Genomic DNA, 7,315 nt, shown 5'->3' with positions numbered 1-7,315 from the left:
CCTGCCGCCCGCGCTCGGCTGGGGTGCGATCGATGCCCGATTGCTGGCCCGGCTGGGCGAGTGCGCATGACGGCGAGCCCCGCGGGAAAGTTGGGGCACTCGGCGGAGACTCCTGGCGGCGGGGACGCCGGGGCCCGCTCCGCGCCCGTGGAAGACTGGAGTCGGTAGTCGGGACCAGCTTGTCCGCACCGCCGCTGTCGCCCCTATAGCCCCTATCGCCGGGAGTTCCCTACTGGAGCGGCTGAGAGTTCGACTTTCCCTAGGTTCGGGGTCGGGAATCCCGAAGCTTAACTAACTGTAAGAAGAGGAGGGGCCTTTGGGCACCGGGCGTCCCTCCTTCCTGCCACCCCAGGGCTTGGCGGAGCGGAGCGAGGGTGAGGCGAAAGGCTGCACAGCTGCGGCCGCCGGGCTGCGGGTTGCCGAGGGCCGGGGGACCAGATTTAGGTGTGTACGTCACTGCTCCTGACTCCAGGCCAGCCCGGAGCTTGAAACCAGCCTCATACCCTGAGCCTAAAAAGTCCTTAGACATCAAAGTTAAGAGACCCATCCTTCTGGTTAGTAACTGCAGCATTTAGGTGGGCGGAAGGAGAATCGAGGTGGGGGTGGTTGGAGGGAAACCGAAATTTCTTCGTGCAGTCACCGATCCTTAGAAAACAGTTTGATTCTTCCTCTCTCCTATATGTTTCTCTTAATGATATCCCCCTAACACCTATTATAAAGTGAATATCCTCGATGGTAAGCTTTCTTTAAAAAATTGAACTAGTGGAAAAATCCAGTGCTAAAGTACTAAGTACAGTAACAAAATTGTAGGGAAGGAGAGTAGCAGTTCTTAACCCTAGCACTCTATTTAAATTATTTTTATTTATTTACTTTGGTGCTGGGGGGTTATGGGGTGGGAGGAAGACTGTGTTTAAAGGTCTTTTCCTGCACGGTTAAAACGAGGAAATTCAAATCCAGTGGGGACCTAACCTCTTGCTAGTTGGCAGCAGAGGCTGCGGCTTCTCTGCTGAGAGGTAACTCCGGAGACAGGGGAAAGGGGCGGAGAGGAACCTCAGAGGTCAAGTTTAGCCCACCGAGAGCCTCCCCCGGAGCGCGGACCCGGTGGGCAGTGTTGGGGTCTGGGCTGCCGCCCACCTAGAGCTGCAGGTGGAGAGCGTGAGGGGACAACACCTTGCCTGCTCGCGGACAAGACTTCTTCCGCGTCACTACACTTTTCACCTCTCCAGATATCCTGGGGTCACGGAGGAGCAGAGCAGGGTGGGCGTGAGCAAGTACCGGGCGGTTGAGCGAGGAAAGGCGGGGGCAGCGTGCATAAGGCACCTGGTGTCGTAGCCACCGCCTAGCACCCCAAGCGCTAGCCGCTGCTGCGGCTTTAAGGAAGCTGCCGAGTCCAGGCTGTGTCGCAGCAACTTTGTATCAGTCATGTCGCCCGCCTGGTGACTGACAGCCGGGATTGTCCAATAAGAAGCCCGCCTGACCCGTGCGGCGCGGAGCCTTGCTTTCCTCCGGGCCAATGGGAAGGGCTTAGGGCAACCTGAACTTTATCTGGACATGTGACCCGTTTTTAAAAGGGCCGGCCCTCCAGCTGGCCCACTCCCCCTCCGGGCTTTCGCCCGCCCTCTCTCCCTCCCTTTCTTTGCTCGCTCTGGCCCTGCCCCTGCCCCCTCCTCTCAGCCCCTCCGCGCCCGGGGTGTCATTGGGCCCGGGAGACGCTAGCCAACTTCAGGCTGTTCAGAGGAAGCCCGTGCAGTCACCTGGGTGCAAGAGCGTTGCTGCCTCGGGCTCTCCCGCTGCAGGGAGAGCGGCACTTGCTGGCCTGGATGTGGTTGGATTTAGGGGGGCTCCGCAGCAGGGGTGTCGTGGCGGTGGCAAGTGCTGCAACAGGTAGACGGCGAGAGACGGACCCCGGCCGAGGCAGGTGTGTAGGGGTGCGCGGCGGGGCACCGCTTGCCCTGCTCGGCGTGCGGCCGAGGCGCGGGAGCGTGCACTTTGCAGGGAGAAGTGGCTGCGTAATCCGGAGGCACAGGCAGTATGGTGCTGTGTGCTTGTTGTTTTGTTTTGGTTTTCCACTTTCCTCCCCCCCTTCTTTGGCCGCCAGAGGACTATTTTGGGAAAGTTTGGCCACTTTGGATAAATGCCCTCTGAAGAGCTGCTTTTAACTGCCTTTGGCAGTGGGAGGTCTACCACCCTTCCCTTTCCCCAGAGATGAATTTTGGATCGCTTTCCTTGTACAATTTTAAAAGGACGTCTGAATATTATTTCTTTCCTCTATCAATTGCGGAAGCTTCCAAATCTCAGCTGGAGGTGTAGCGGAAAAGGGCAGTTGAAGGAGATATAGATCCTAGTAGATCCCGTATAAAAGGGGCTCTGGAAATTCGTGCACTTAACGTTCCCTAGTATTCGCGAAACTCTGGAGAGAGGCTGCGCTTCCCATGGCATCAGTTAGAATTCTAAGGGCATGGGAGAAGCAAGCGATGAAGCTTCTTTTGGTGGCATCCTTATCCTACTACTGAATTTTAGGTGCGTGGCTTTACCTACCGAATTTAAAAAGACCAGATTTAAAGCATAATGGCTTATGGCACCATTACTTATTATAACATAGGAGTTAGGAAAACTTTTGTTACTAGACCAGCTTTCAAAACCGCCGAATTTTAAATGCACCAAATTGCTACTTAGCATTTTCTATTGCCATTTTTTCTAGCTGCTGTTATTGCTGATATTTACATGGTAATGATAACAGCATTCTCTATCTGTAAAGTCCTGCTGTGAAGTTTTAATTTCATGTTTGACATCATGACATCCTATCTTGGATGTGCTTGAGGAGAGAAGTTTTAAACAATCAAAAGTGGAGCTTTTTCCTTTAAGGGAGACAGTTTTGTTTGGGGATTTTTGGAAAGGTCAGGTGGCTCAGTAAATTGGGTGAGTGAATAGAAATCAGGTGTGCTCAGTTCTAACTGGTTTTCCTGCTCTCCTAGGTGACCTTGGGCAGATTTCTATCATTTACCCCATCTATAACAGGAAAACATAATAGTTCTGTAGTGGGGAATGACAAACCCGTCACCTACGGTGAACTTTTACCACTATGGAGCCTAAAGATGATTGTGAAATTCTTTAGCCTTAGTGTTTAAAGTGCCCTGTGATAGTGAAATAACTAGAAAATGATGCCTTTAAAGTGAGACCATGTTTGGGGGGGATATTAAAAGTGAAAGTGTTTTCAGATAAAATACAGATTTGTGAGGATGTTTGTTAATTTTCTTTTTTAAAAGGCTACTTCCTTATGGAAAAGGGCGATTTAGCGCAGATTGTAAAACATGAAATTTTAAAGTTAGGTTTTCCTTTGTAAAAAGAGTGTTTGAGAGCCTACATATGAGTAAAAGTAGTACCCCAATCCCTGCATTTCTGTACTCTTGTGAATTTCCTTCATATTTTAGTTGGAAGCCATTTGCATGAAAATTAAAAGTTCATAATGATTTTTGCCTTTGTCCCAAGATAATCCCTGGATATAGTTTCCCTTGTGAGGCATACAAGCTGATTTTACCTTAGCTAGATTTGTATACCACTACCTGTTTGACTTTATACTTTAGTAACAAAACTTTCCCTTTACCCTCAGGATATTAAGTTCTATGAGGATCATCTTCATAAAGTAGCAATTCCACTATTCACTAGTAGATTTAGGTTGATCAAAATCCTGCTTACGCTGTGGTCATTGTACCAGTTCTGAGAAGATAACCTTGATGTCCGGGTCAACATGGGAAATAAGTTCCTAATCGGATCCATTTGTTCACAGAAAAGACCAATTAAAAATAATAGGGAGAATTTAACATAAACTATTTCATAATACAATTTTTAAAAATCCGATGTTAGAAATATGTTTGCAGTGGAAGTCAAGAAGATGCTAAGTATTTGTCCTCTCTGTTCTTTTGTTTGTTGCCCGCCTTTATTTCCTCTGTGGAGAAAGGTGCCTTAGATTGACGATACTTTAAACAAAGCTGATTTAGATTTCAGCAAAGCGTTTTGCAAATTAATGATAGCCTGTCAATAATGTGGTGAGATACTGGCTGTTTTATGTTAAGAGAGTTTGCAGGCTGGTCAAACAGGACTTGGAAAGTTGTGATCAGCTGTATGCTGTTCCTGATAAGGTGTTTCCTTGTAGGGAGCTTTCAGATTGTCTTTGGTATCCACCACCTCCCTGTCAGTTTTCTTCATCTAGTCTTCAAATAGCCTCACGGAGCTGGGATATGGTTCATACGTAAGGGCAGAGTGCTGAACAGTGACCCTCAGCATCTTAGCAGGTGTTCTGTGAAAAAAGGGTGCAGCGGCCAAATTATTTAGGGTATGCTGGATTAAAAGTAAACTGGTTTCTGCACTCGGAGGTAGTTTTAGCACGTATATTTACACTGTGAAACTTCACAGAAGTAATGAGTAATCACTATTCCCAAGAGGTAATTTGGAGGATAGATTGTTTGAGTAAGGATGTGGGTGATTTTTCCCCTTCAGACTCAAAGGGAGAGCTCTGTAGCCCTGGTAAAAGAGAGGAAGTGAGACCATAGCCCTGTGAATCAAGAAGAGTGTGCCAATGGAGGGAAGCCTCTCCTCGGTAAGGAGACGGAGCAGGAGTCACTTGCCGGCATTTGGGTAGATGTCTGTGCAATGGGCCAAGAGAGGAAATGTGAGTTTGGGTCTTTGTGGGGTGATAGGCACAGAAGGTGTTCTGTTTTAAGAATGAGCAGGCATGTTCCCTGTGGTGTTTAATGAATTTGGACCTGACCATTTATATCTCAGCTACATATTCATTCATCTTTGATATGGAGAGGACAGAATATTCTTAGGTACAAGTAGAAGCTGCGCATAATATCTACTGACATATTTTAATCCATAAACTATAAGCGAATGGTTTTTAGTGAAATAGAAGAGGCCAATATTTGCCATTTAGGTCCCAATTCCCTGGGTAGGTTTTTTTTTTTCCATTCTTTTTTCTTCCAACTATTACTTGACTTTCATCCACACTAAATTTTTTGCCTGCAATAAACAGATAAGCCCTTCAACCGCAGCATTGATTTATTTTCTCCAGTTTTATGATTGATTTTTGATAAGGAATTCATAGGTTAATGTCTTTTAAGCAAAGGTAGTCTACATAATTGGTAGATTTTAATGTTCACAAATTGAGTATTGATTATATTATTATACTAGTTTAAAAATTTTCAATTGTGATATGCTGTCCATTTGGGATAAAGTAGTGAAATTAATAGTTTTTGCCTTCTCAGAACTTAAAAATCTAATGTAAAATACAGAAAGGTAAAGGGTAAGAAAATACTTGGACCATCAGGGCATTAACTTTCATTATCAAGTCTTGTGCTATCTAGTGCCAATTGATTTAGTAGAGCCATTATTTTATTTCTCACTGTTACATAATCTAAGTTACGTAGCAAAAGGACTTCCTAGTCTCTTTCCCTTAAGTGAGAGGAAGGTGGTGAAAATTGAGGTCGTGAGTAGTAAGGGAGGGGGAGATGAGAGTCCTAAGGTCCTGCTCATGTGCAGAATGGCAGAAATGGCATCTTTTAGATTCGGACCTTTATTGGGTCTTGTTTCCTGACTTGAAAAGTTCAGAAAAATGGCTGAGCGTGGTGACTCACGTCTGCAATCCTAGCCTTGTGGGAGGCCAAGGTAGGTGGATTGTTTGAGCTCAGGAGGTCAAGACCAGCCTGAGCAAGAGTGAGACCCTGTCTCTACTTAAAATAGAAAAACTAGCCAGGCATTGTGGCAGGTGCCTTTAGCCCCAGCTATTTGGGAGGCTGAGGCAAGAGGATTGCTTGAGCCCAAGATTTGAGGTTGCTGTGAGCTATAAGGCTAAGGCACTCTACCTAGGGTAACAGAATGAGACTGTCTCAAAAAAAAGAAAAGTTTAGAAAAATACGTATTTTAGGAGTTTTACAATGCTAAAATGTACAAATAAATTTTACTGAAAATGAGTTACTTTCATTTAAGATATGTTTCTTTAGAGTGGTGGCTCTCAACCAGGGGTGTTTTGCCCCTCCAAAGCATTAGGTAATATCTGGAGACATTTTTGGTTGTCACAACTGAGGAGGGGAATGCTACTGGCATGTAGTGGGTAGGGGGTCAGAGATGCTGCTGAACACGGTTCAGCGTGTAGGGTAGACCTCCACAACTAAGAATTATTGGGGCCAAAGTATCAGTAGTGTCACAGTTAAGTGCCCTGGTGTAGAGAGACCTCTGGGGCTAAAGTCCCCTGTGACACAAAGCTGTGTGGCCAGTGCCTCTGTTTCCTCACTTAGTATTACTTAAGTAATACTTTTACCAGTCATATAGGGTTGTTTATAAAGATAAATGAGTTAATAATATATGCAAAAGGCTTGTAATACAGCAATGAATTATATAACGTGTAAGCATTATTGCATAATTATTCTGTCCATGTAATAAATTTCATCTATAGAACTAATGGCTATGCTTATATAGTATATAGAACAATCTTATAGACTCCTTGAGAATGGGGACTGTGCCTGTTCTGTTTATTCCTACAGATTCAGTGACCTGTCTTAGGCCCAGATACAGCAAGCACTTGGTAAATATTGTTGAATGAATGCATACTTGAATTTCCACGCCCCTCTCAAACTTCATTTGCTGTTGAATAAAAATGTCCGGTTGTCGGGAGTCCTTTTGGCAAAGATACCATTAATTCAGTGTGCACGTCAAAGTCCTTGCCAGGATTGCAATACAGGGAAGAATCCTGACATCCCTGAGTCATCACACAGTCCCTCTCAGTTGTGGGCCACCCGCAGCAGGATATATAAATCCTTACTTCGTAGAGACATTAAATTATCTTCATCATTAATCTTATCTGAAGAAAGTCTTATTATTTTTAAAATAATTCACTAAGTATTTTTCCTGTGATAATTCATCTGGTAAGTTTATTTTTGGAAATGGTAACTTCATGTACACTCCTGTATTGTTTTTAAGAAGGCTGTGTGTTAGCTATGGATGGCAGCTTCCATGTGCTGGGAAGACTCCAGAGGCTCTGAAGTCAGAAGATTTAGTTTTAAAACCCACTTCTGTTGCTTACTGTGTCTTTGACTTTGAACAAATCACCCACCTCCCTAAAGTTTTCAGTTTCCTCCTTTGCCTGCCTCATCAATTCCCAAGATTACTTTAGATATTAAGTAAGTCAGCATCTGTAATTATTCTTTGCAAATTCTAAAGGTTGTGTTGTAGCAAGCGTATTACTTTCAGTTAGCTACAGAACAGTTTTATATCATTGTTTCTCTTACTCTGGCATCTGGACCTGTGCATATGAGAAGGT

At 44.9% G+C, this 7,315-nt stretch overlaps 1 protein-coding gene across 3 annotated transcripts in view; it reads left to right on the top strand.

Annotated features, from left to right (window-relative positions):
- Positions 1-291: 291 nt before the first annotated feature.
- The window catches only part of NR3C2 (nuclear receptor subfamily 3 group C member 2), a 335,410-nt gene continuing 328,386 nt past the window's right edge, over positions 292-7,315 (top strand). Inside the window, exon 1 of one of the 3 annotated variants that reach the window (XM_023513433.1) lies at positions 292-297. The gene's annotated coding sequence lies outside the window, so the exon portion shown is untranslated. Of the gene's footprint in view, positions 298-330; positions 375-1,595; positions 1,919-7,315 lie in introns of those variants that run through there. The other 2 variants (XM_023513434.1, XM_023513432.1) reach the window with 2 other exon arrangements.

The sequence above is a fragment of the Otolemur garnettii genome, unplaced genomic scaffold (genome assembly GCF_000181295.1).
Source record: "Otolemur garnettii isolate 467f Iridium unplaced genomic scaffold, OtoGar3 scaffold00041, whole genome shotgun sequence".
Lineage (NCBI taxonomy): Eukaryota > Metazoa > Chordata > Mammalia > Primates > Galagidae > Otolemur > Otolemur garnettii.
This window is presented reverse-complemented; position numbering and strand designations above follow the sequence as displayed.